The following is a 12,323-nucleotide window of genomic DNA, read 5'->3' as shown; positions in this document are numbered from 1 at the left end:
TCGTGAGGTCGCCAGTACCACCTGCCACGTGAGCGAATTCTGTCGGCATCTGCTGAGATTTTCATCACCACACCCACATTCGATGGACCGAGTCGCTGGCTGCAGAGGTTGCCGACCCAAACTGTTGTTGGCGCTTGCTGAGAAGCCCATTACAGCCTTAAACATTGACGACTGTCGATGTTACAAACACAGTCCACAACTTCACAAATCCTGCTGCGATCTACAGCACCATATCAGAATCTGATGGGCCTTGCCGCTGCCAGATGAGGTTCCCAGCACAGCTTCCAACCTTGACTGACATTGGTACCTGCTGAGGCCCACAACACAATATCCAACCTCAGCGACTTCTGTTGGCACCTGCTGAGGTCTCCAGGACATCCATCAGCTCCGACCTCATGTCGACACTTGTTGAGATCTTCAATGCCGCCTCCAATTTTGATGGTGTATATTGTCATTTTAGCCTCCTACACAATTTTCGGTTTGGAGGGATATAAGCTCTTCAGAAGCAGCAATACCAACATGTTTCAGTTGTACGAGGGTCATTTCGGGCTGACCGAAGTGGCCGTGTGGTTCTAGGGGCTGCATTCTGGAACTGCGAGACTGCTACGGTCGCAGGTCCGAATCCTGCCTCGGCCATGGATGAGTGTGATGTCCTTAGATTAGTTAGGTTTGACTAGTTCTAAGTTCTAGGGGACTAATTACCTCAGAAGTTGAGTCCCATAGTGCTCAGAGTCAGGTTTCAAAAATGGTTCAAGTGGCTCTGAGCACTATGGGACTAAACTTCTGAGGTCATCAGTCCCCTAGAACTTAGAACTACTCAAACCTAACCTAAGGACATCACACACATCCATGTCCGAGGCAGGATTCGAACCTGCGACCGTAGCGGTCACGTGGTTCCAGACTGTAGCGCCTAGTACCGCTTGGCTACTCTGGCCGGCTAAGTCAGGTTTAAGTAGTTCTAAGTCTAGGGGACTGATGACCTCAGGTGGTAAGTCCCATAGTGCTTAGAGCCACTTGAACCATCATCTACATAGTCATGTGACTCTTCAAGCTTTCCCGACAGATATGTTGTAAATAGTCTTCACGGACTTGCCGCCGGATCACGTTGTGCAATTTCCACAATATTTCCTCGGAGCACCTGTCCAACATCGTCAGGTGGTTCACCTTGGCTGGTGGCTAGGTGCGACTGACGGTATCTGCACGTCGACGCCCCATTTCTAGAACACGCGCGCGAAGAATGCGCAGGCGCATGCGCAAATGATTTGCAGATAGATGGCGCCATATTCTCCCCCTGCCATAACTCCCCCTGCTGAAAATCGCAGAGCCAGACATAACTCACCAAAGAATTTACTAGACCTATGCTATAGAATGACGAGATACGTTTGAAGTTCTCTAACGCTATAGATACAGCAATAAGGAATAGCGCAGTAGGCAGTACAGTTGAAGAGGAATGGACATCTCTAAAAAGGGCCATCACAGAAGTTGGGAAGGAAAACATAGGTACAAAGAAGGTAGCTGCGAAGAAACCATGGGTAACAGAAGAAATACTTCAGTTGATTGATGAAAGGAGGAAGTACAAACATGTACTGGGAAAATCAGGAATACAGAAATACAAGTCGCTGAGGGATGAAATAAATAGGAAGTGAAGGGAAGCTAAGACGAAACGGCTGCAGGAAAAATGTGAAGACATCGAAAAAGATATGATTGTCGGAAGGACAGATTCAGCATACAGGAAAGTCAAAACAACCTTTGGTGACATGAAAAGCAACGGTGGTAACATTAAGAGTGCAACGGGAATTCCACTGTTAAATGCAGAGGAGAGAGCAGATAGGTGGAAAGAATACATTGAAAGCCTCTATGAGGGTGAAGATTTGTCTTATAGAAGAAGAAACAGGAGTCGATTTAGAAGAGATAGGGGACCCAGTATTAGAATCGGAATTTAAAAGAGCTTTGGAGGACTTACGGTCAAATAAGGCAGAAGGGATAGATAACATTCCATCAGAATTTCTAAAATCATTGGGGGAAGTGGCAACAAAACGACTATTCACGTTGGTGTGTAGAATATATGAGTCTGGCGATATACCATCTGACTTTCGAAAAAGCATCATCCACACAATTCCGAAGACGGCAAGAGCTGACAAGTGCGAGAATTATCGCACAATCAGCTTTACAGCTCATGCATCGAAGATGCTTACAAGAATAATATACAGAAGAATGGAAAAGAAAATTGAGGATGCGCTAGGTGACGATCAGTTTGGCTTTAGGAAAAGTAAAGGGACGAGAGAGGCAATTCTGACGTTACGGCTAATAATGGAAGCGAGGCTAAAGAAAAATCAAGACACTTTCATAGGATTTGTCGACCTGGAAAAAGCGTTCGACAATATAAAAATGGTGCAAGCTGTTCGAGATTCTGAAAAAAGTAGGGGTAAGCTATAGGGAGAGACGGGTCATATACAATATGTACAACAACCAAGAGGGAATAATAAGAGTGGACGATCAAGAACGAAGTGCTCGTATTAAGAAGGGTGTAAGACAACGCTGTAGCCTTTCGCCCCTACTCTTCAATCTGTACATCGAGGAAGCAATGATGGAAGTAAAAGAAAGGTTCAGGAGAGGAATTAAAATACAAGGTGAAAGGATATCAATGATACGATTCGCTGATGACATTGCTATCCTGAGTGAAAGTGAAGAAGAATTAAATGATCTGCTGAACGGAATGAACAGTCTAATGAGTACACAGTATGGTTTGAGAGTAAATCGGAGAAAGACGAAGGTAATGAGAAGTAGTAGAAATGAGAACAGTGAGAAACTTAACATCAGGATTGATGGTCACGAAGTCAATGAAGTTAAGGAATTCTGCTACCTAGGCAGTAAAATAACCAATGACGGACGGAGCAAGGAGGACATCAAAAGCAGACTCGCTATGGCAAAAAAGGCATTTCTGGCCAAGAGAAGTCTACTAATATCAAATACCGGCCTTAATTTGAGGAAGAAATTTCTGAGGATGTACGTCTGGAGTACAGCATTGTATGGTAGTGAAACATGGACTGTGGGAAAACCGGAACAGAAGAGAATCGAAGCATTTGAGATGTGGTACTATAGACGGATGTTGAAAATTAGGTGGACTGATAAGGTAAGGAATGAGGAGGTTCTACGCAGAATCGGAGAGGAAAGGAATATGTGGAAAACACTGATGATAGGACATCTGCTAAGACATGAAGGAATGACTTCCATGGTACTAGAGGGAGCTGTAGAGGGCAAAAACTGTAGAGGAAGACAGAGATTGGAATACGTCAAGCAAATAATTGAGGACATAGGTTGCAAGTGCTACTCTGAGATGAAGAGGTTAGCACAGGAAAGGAATTCGTGGTGGGCCGCATCAAACCAGTCAGTAGACTGATGACAAAAAAAAAAAAAAAAAAAATGTTATGACGGGTCCGTCATCCAAACATTTTGATTTTCGTGTCGTGATTTACTGGCCGCCAGTGCAGGGTTCCAGGCTGTGCTCAGCTGAAATCCCACATCCCTGGTGATGAGATTATCGGATACGTATTGCTTCCTTAATGTTGCAATTCCTAAAAGATGATGCAGGGGATAAAACTTCCATCTTTTCATAAATCATACGGCGTCCTGTATTCAGGCAGTGTTCCGCAATTGCACACTTTTCCGGTTGGCGAAGGCGTGTATGACGCTGATGTTCATCGCAGCGTTATTGTACTGTGCGGCATGTCCGACCTATATACACTGCCCCACACTGACAAGGAATCTGGTACACACCACGTTTCCTCAGTCCAAGGTCATCCTTGACCGAACCCAACAGGTTTCACAGTTTTGCAGATGGCTGAAAAATACACTCAATGCCATATCTTCCGAAGACTCTTCCAATTGTTGACGACATGGCACCAAAATACGGCCAAAAGGCCAAACTGGTTGGTGTCTTCGTATCTTCATTCTGCTCCATAGATTAAACTCGCCTGGGGCTGGATGCATTACATATCTGTCTCTCAGAATAAACGTTTTGTCACAACACTGTCTTCAAATGTTGTATTTCACTCGAGAGGTTTTCAGGATCAGGTACCACATGTGCTCTGTAAACGAACGTACGTAATGCATTATCGCATTGTGCAAGATGATGGCAGCTTGTGGCCTGCAGATATATATCTGTATGCGTTGGCTTGCGGTAGACGCTGTATCCCGAGGCTCCATCTGCTTTGCCTCGAACCAAAACATCAAGATAAGGTGAAGTACATCTTTTTTCGCTTCTATTGTGAACTTTATATTCGGAGGGGGTGAATACAGATGCTAAAGAAACGTAGGTAGTGTATCAAGTCCATGTGGCCTTTCTCTGCCTCGTGATGACTGGGTGTTGTGTCCTGTCCTTAGGTTAGTTAGGTTTAAGTAGTTCTAAGTTCTAGGGGACTGATGACCATAGATGTTAAGTCCCGTAGTGCCCAGAGCCATTTGAACCATTTTTGAACCATGTGGCCACACGACAAATGTATCATCCACACACCGCAGAAAACATCGATCTGGGACTGCGTCATTAAGGAAGCAATACATATCCGTACTGCCTCGAACCCTGCATTGGCTGCCATTAAATCACGACCAGAAAATAAAGATTTTTCGATAGCAGGCCCGTCATAAAATTGGTCTAATAAGGTCTTTGGTGAGTTACGTCTGGCCGCACTGTTAGTAAACGCAGCATACAGCGCACGCGAAAGAGAGCCGCTCTGCGATTTTCGGTAGGGTCGTTCGAATATGGCACCATCTATCTGCAAATCATTTGCGCCTTCGCGATTTCCGCGCCTGCGCTATCTTCGCGCGCGTGTTCTAGAAATGGGGCGTCGACGTGCGGGTACCGTCAGTCGTACCTAGCCACCAGTAAGGTTGAACCACATGATGATGTCGGACAGCTGCTCCGAGGAAATACAGGGAGATTCAAAAAGAATACCACAACTTTAAAAATGTGTATTTAATGAAAGAAACATAATATAACCTTCTGTTATACATCATTGCAAAAAGTATTTAAAAAGGTTTTTTTTTCACTCAAAAACAAGTTCAGAGATGTTCAATATGGCCCCCTCCAGACACACGAGCAATATCAACCCGATACTCCAACTCGTTCCACACTCTCTGTAGCATATCAGGCGTAACAGTTTGGATAGCTGCTGTTATTTCTCGTTTCAAATCATCAATGGTGGCTGGGAGAGGTGGCCGAAACACCATATCCTTAACATACCCCCATAAGGAAAAATCACAGGGGGTAAGATCAGGGCTTCTTGGAGGCCAGTGATGAAGTGCTCTGTCACGGGCTGCCTGGCGGCCAATCCATCGCCTCGGGTAGTTGACGTTCAGGTAGTTACGGACAGATAAGTGCCAATGTGGTGGCTCTCCATCCTGCTGAAATTGTGGAATTTGCAGCTCTCTGCTAGCTCTGCGAGTCGATTTTCCTGGGCTGCGAACAAATGCTTCCTGGATGCGTGCTACATTTTCATCACTCGTTCTCGGCTGTCCAGAACTTTTCCCTTTGCACAAACACCCATTCTCTGTAAACTGTTTATACTAACGTTTAATACACCACCTATCAGGAGGTTTAACACCATACTTCGTTCGAAATGCACGCTGAACAACTGTCGTCGATTCACTTCTGCCGAACTCAATAACACAAAAAGCTTTCTGTTGAGCGGTCGCCATCTTAGCATCAACTCACGCTGACGCCTAGTCAACAGCGCCTCAAGCGAACAAATGTACAACTAAATGAAACTTTATAGCTCCCTTAATTCGCCGACAGATAGTGCTTAGCTCTGCCTTTTGTCGTTGCAGAGTTTTAAATTCCTAAAGTTGTGGTATTCTTTTTGAATCACCCTGTATTGTGGAATTTGCACAACGTGATCCGGCGGCAAACACGTCAAGACTATTTACTACATACAGTCATATTTCCAGATAGTCACCACATTTGCTAAGTACTCTCGCCAGTGAGTAACACGATCCTGCATGCTGTATACACAAAAATCTTAACTAGTTGAGGCTAGCCTCTGTCTTACAGCTTTGACGGCAGCAGCTGAGTCTGGAAAATGTTGGCCATGTTTTCCATCTTTTATGGGCCTGAAGAGATGGAAGTTGGAGGTGCTGAGTCATTACTGTACAGAGGAATTGGTGGATTTGGCATTGAGTTCCATGGTCACAAAACTGTTGTGGGCCCTGGCGTTATGGTGTTGCAAGATGAACGTCGTCGTCTTCTTTGAACTAACTTTCGGTAAAGCTTTTTTGGGAGTATATAGTAGTCTGATGTGAAATGGTATTCGAAGGAATGAAACAAAACTCTTGATTCTGTTGATTTTTGATTATAGAAAATGTGTCGATAAAATTTTGTTTCATAGTATCCTAACTCATTTGAGTCAAAGCCTCGTTATGTGATCAAAATCTACAGTTCAAAAGTACAAGTCAGTCTTTCATAGTGTGGGAAACTTGATACTTGTAGAACGGTATTTCCAGTAACTGCAGAACAAGAGAAGGAAAACGTAAACAATTTCTCTTGAGTTGTCAAGATACAACTAAAATTACTATTGTAAAGCCACCAATTATTATTATTATTATTATTATTATTATTACTGCAAAAGAAAATACACTTCTGAATTGATTCACAAGCCTTTACAGCAAATAGAAGTATGTAATACTTGACTTTGGGCAAATGACGAGTTTAACAGCGATCACATTATGATCCATTAATACTTTACTAATTATTCTTCATCATTACGTACAACACTGGATTACTGGTTTCAATACAAGACAAGACGCGCAGGGAAGTGTTATATCCCCTTCTAGTTTCTAATTTATATGAATGATTTACGAAACTATCTTAGCAGCTGCCTTACATTGTTTGCAGATGATACCATCATTTATCGTTTAGTAAAGTCATCAGAAGATCAGGACTAATTGTGAAATGATTTAGACATCTGTTTGATGCGAAAAGTGGCAAATAATGAAAAGTGTGAGGTTATCCACATGACCACTAAAAGGAATTCGTTCAATTTCGGTTACACGATAAATCAGATACATTATGGTGAGATAGGAGAGAGAGTGTCACTGATACGGTAAGCGATCTGGATTGACAATAATTAAAACAAAGACGTTTCTCGTTGAGGTAGGATCTTTATATGAAATTTCGATCTCCAACGTTCTCCTCCAGATGCAAAAGTATTTTGCTGTCTCCCACCTACATAGGGAGAAACGATAATTGTAATAAAATAAGAGTAACCAGAGCTCACACGGAAAAATTTAAGGGTTCGCTTTTCCCGTGCACTGTTGGAGAGTAGAAAGGTAGAGAAGTAGCTTAAAGGTGGTTCAATAAATGGTCTGCCAAGCCCTTTGGGTGTTAACATCAGAGTAGTCATTTAAATGTACATGTAGACAGATGTAGATGATAATGTTTTATTGAAACCAGGATTCTGTTATTGTATTTAATGATCAAGATCGACCATAAAGAATGATTGTACAGAAATTTCTGAAGAGCTGGAAAAAGTGTATTATTTAATGTAATATTTGCACTGGTTCTCCAAGAAGTGACAGATCAATCAATAGGATCGTAAATATATGTACATATATACCATCCATTTCGTTTCTACAGTATATCGTGACAATTATTTGATAGTAAATACAATAGTGAACCTATGTTTTCCTCTGTATCTGCAGTCCAAGGTGAAACATCGCATCTGTCATGAACAATAGACAGTTTATACATGTATACTTGTGGTAAGACTGCTGTGTTGATATTGTTATCAGTTACCTGTCTTGTTACTAAAAAAATAAGTTGTATCTTTGAAACCACTAAACAAATTATTCAACTTGCACTTAATATCGTAACTGGTGAATAGTAACCAGGTCAATTGTTTGTGATGTCTGTGGTCAGCACTTGTACATAACATACTAGTGATAAGAACAAAGAACTTACTATGTCTTATCGTACATAAATATATGAAAAGAACAAGTAATGGACTAATCTAGTCAGCCAAGAATCAATATTCATAATAAAAGGTGAATTTATTTTTCACCACTGTGACAACACTGGTAAAATACCTCAGCAGTAAGATGGCCGAGTTGATATCCTGTCAAGAACTGCACACAGATCAAGCATGGATACAGGAATAAGGGGCATTGAACTGTCAAAAAAGAATAAAATAGAAACAGTGAATGATCCAAGCTCAAGATTTGCAACATCGAGCGAATCTGAATAGGCAGGGCGTCATTGTTGCGTAGTCGGGATGTTGGACTACAAATGGGGAGGTCTGTGTTCAAATCTCCCTCATGCCCCCATAGGTGTGTGTGTGTGCGTGTGTGTTTTACATATATTTCAGAAAATTGTGAACAGTCCATCTGGTCATTGACATGTCTGTTTGCTGTATTCAGATACGTGTCTGTGTCATGGGGTAATGTCTGATTGCAACAGGGAGGTGTAAGGAAGCGACCTCCAGATGTATGTACCTCCTATTCACTGTACACACGTACCACATGTTATGACACTTGTGTTCCATTCTGGAAGTTTTGACTCTTGAATCCCTTTGTTGTAATATAATTCATACCTGTTTGTTTGTTTTTTTTTCGCTTCTGTGAGAGGTCTATGCAGCCTCTCTCCTCTTCTCACCATTCATCACACTTACTTGTAATGGTAATATATTCTTACCACATGACTCATATTCTGTAACCATTGTATAGTATGGCAATTGTCAAGACTACAGAACGACAACAGACATGTAATTGAGTGGATCGAAGGTTCATAAGTTTGTGAAAAAATGGGGTCTGAGGGGTTCACTGTTTCTATTTTGCTTCTTTGTCCACAGTTCAGTATACCTTCTTCCTGTTTTCATGGTTGATGTGTGTTCAGTTTTTGACAGGCTATCCACTGGGACATCTTACCACTACATCTAAATGGTGTGCAATGGGGAGTTTCCCTTGTGAGAATAAAAAAAACCAAAAGTACCTGTTACTAATCTTCACTCTTGTCCCCCTTCTGTAAGAAATGTAAATACCACATAACTGAATGCTGAAAATCATTGACAGTTCATGACAATGAAAACTCGCTGTAATGCTGTATTTGAGATTACATCTTTTAGAGAGAGAGAGCCCTTTTGTTTCAGTATAATGGCTTTCTACTTGAATTTTAAAGACCATTAAGGCATGAAGAAAGTTCACAAAAATCCCCAACAAACATGTTCCTAAACTCAATAAAATGAAATGCAGACATTCAAATGTTCCTAAGAAAACAAAACAAAAATTATTAAAGTTCCTACGATTATGCTTCCCCAAAATAAGGAAAACAGTAAAATAAAGAAGCTCCACGAAAATTAAGAGTTCCTCATACAATAAATTTGTTTCGTTTTGTATCCCAAATATTACCACTACATCACTAAATACATATGGCATAAATGCAGAAATAAGCTTGACGTTTTTAGTTTGTAGAATAATTTATAGCACTAAGGGTTTAATGAACAAATAAACACAGTTCCTCTGCTTCACACATATAGGCACTAAGTAGTTTAGTCAATGTAATAATATAAGTGTGATGATCTTGTGTGATGATAACAGTTCCTTTTGTTGCCTACATGACAACAGATCAATAAAGTACAGTCAGTCTTACATTTATCACTATTTCCTTGGTATCCAGGTGTATTCTGCATGTGCATCCTATCAGATTTTTGTAGTTTGTAATATATCACAAAACTGTAACTAAAAGAAAGGAAATGAAACTGTTACAATAAAGAAATAATTCTCAGAACGTTGCATTTTGAAACTTCAAATTATATTTTAGATTTGTCAATGTACAACCAGAAAACTGTTTCGATTGTTTATTAAATATTCGGAAGAAATATTTACTTATGATGTAAAAAAAATGATGTATGTAATACACTGAGTGAAAAATATATATTTGACTATCAATACTGTACCTTATTTTGAGATTTTTGTACCTTCAATACTATTTCATGGTTAACCATTATCAGACAATTTAATTTTTTTTCTGAAATGCATGAGAAATCTGGAGTGGATGGGTATTTCAAAGGAAATTGTTAAACTGCACTATTTTTTTTCTACATGAGAGAAATTGCTGTTAAAACATATATGGAGGGAGGGTCATGGGTATCAATGCAAATGGACTTGCCATGTTTGTAACATCTTTGGTGATGATACCATAATAACATCCTGTGTGATAACATCCTTGTAAAGAAGGATATTATTTAGTGCATCTCTGAAACATTCAACACACTGAAGATACTCTATTGCAAATGTAATCGATAGAAAATGCTTTATAAGAGCTTTCATAAAGAATACTGCAGTGTCAATTCTTCATTGTCATGCTGATGTTGTATCATTTCCGCAACATGTTCCGAGGAATGAGCTCAAGGTCAGCCAAATATAGCAACATAAAAACATTTAAATTAAATAATTGATTCTGCTGTAGAATGTTTTAGTCTCAGTATGTGCTGCTGATTGCGTGTGGAGGTAGGGAGCATCTACATTGTTTGTTGACCTGTTGTCTATAAAAGCGAAAATAATCACTCTCTCTGCCATCACAGATAGGTATCCTTTTCGTTCCAATCCTGCAAATACCTAGATTTTGTTGTGCACTGTCTGTAATCTCATGGCCTACCCTAACAACAGGATTTTTAAGGTATAAATCATCATTGTGCAGTAGTACCAAGATGATGATCATGCAAGATGTAAGTTAATGTTTTCCTATTGTCATATTTGCCTCATGATGATATCACACTTCAAAATATGTTTCAGAAATAAAATAATTTAACCAAAGTGACAAAGAATGGTCTACTAATAAGCCAAGAAATGAGCATGTCCTCCACAGAATCAACAAAAAGGGAATGTGTGGAAGGCACTGACCAGAAAAGGAGTAAGATGATATGTTCAGACATGAAAGAATAGCTTCGATAGCAGTAAAGTGGGGTTTAGAGTGCAAAAACTGTAAAGGAAGACTGAGCTTGAAATATATCCAACAAATATTTCTTAACTTTGGGAATAAGTGCTACTCTGAGATCTAGAAGTTAACACAGAAGAAGAAATTATGACAGACAGCATCAGACTGTTCAGAAGATTCATGAACCAGAAAAATGTCAGTCTATAAAACTTGGTTAGGAAAACTTCTCAGGCTTCCACTCAGATGGCTGTGTTGAAATTCTGCGATGTCTCGATGAGTGTTACTTTCATCACCTTCTGACAAAGATAAGAACAAGGGTGACACTCAATGAGAGTGACATGATGAAGTTATGACGACTGTGGCAGTCATCGAAACGTCACGGAATATCAACACAGCCATCTTTAAGGAAGCCTGAGAAAATTTCTTCAACTGTATACACTGGGAAAGTCTACAGTCACATTTATGAAACTTCATAAATGTTAACAAACAGTCATGGACGAATAGAAGCTAGTATTACTATAATTTGTGAAAAAAGCTTTCATTATATGATTTTTAGAAAAAACGCTTGATCTGGCAGTATATAGATTTTCTGTCTGGAACAATCAGCGTTTGTAACTAATCAGTGAAGATAATGTAGTTCTTTTGAAAATTACGATTTTTTTGGGGTTTATTATTTTTTCACATAATAAAGAGAGACTGAAAATCTTTTTAAATTTCAAGTAGAGAGAGGGACATTTTGTTAGACAATATCGTTGCTGGTGAGCATCATTCACACGCATTTTTATGGAATGTTTCAAATGGATATAATATGCAGTTGTCACCTGGCAGCCACCTAGAACGTTAGTGTGATATATGATATAGAATTCAAGGGAAACAGGTTTTGTGCTGTCGCTGAATATCTGCATCTGAATGGTTCCTCAGTGCAGCAGACGAAAAATGAACTGGATCAAGTTTATGCAGAGTCTGCATTGGTATTTAAGAACATCGATTAAAGGCTTAACGAGTTTAAATGTGGCCACAGAAGAAGATAAGGTGAAACGTTCTCTAACTGGCCATTTGAAATCATTATGGAAAAAAACTCTTAAAAGAGTTCACACTATGTTGCGACTATGACTTTTGTCCAAAGTGGCATGGGCTTCAGCAATGCTTGGACCTAGGAAAGAAAGCATACATTTGCGAATGCGGGTGAAATACGGATCTATCATAACGCTCCAAGGTCCAAGCGATAATCAAGGCCATAGTCACGGTCTTCTGAGAGTTCTCCAAAGACAGTTTAATAACGGGCTCCCGGATTCGGTTCCTGGTGGGACTGGGGATTTTCTCTGCCTGGCGACTAAGTGTTTGTGTTGTACTCATAATTTCATCACCATTATCATGAATGACAGTGGCTAGATTGGACCGT

The sequence above is a fragment of the Schistocerca americana genome, chromosome 11 (genome assembly GCF_021461395.2).
Source record: "Schistocerca americana isolate TAMUIC-IGC-003095 chromosome 11, iqSchAmer2.1, whole genome shotgun sequence".
In the NCBI taxonomy this organism is placed as follows: Eukaryota; Metazoa; Arthropoda; class Insecta; order Orthoptera; family Acrididae; genus Schistocerca; species Schistocerca americana.
Note: the sequence above shows the minus strand (reverse complement) of the source record.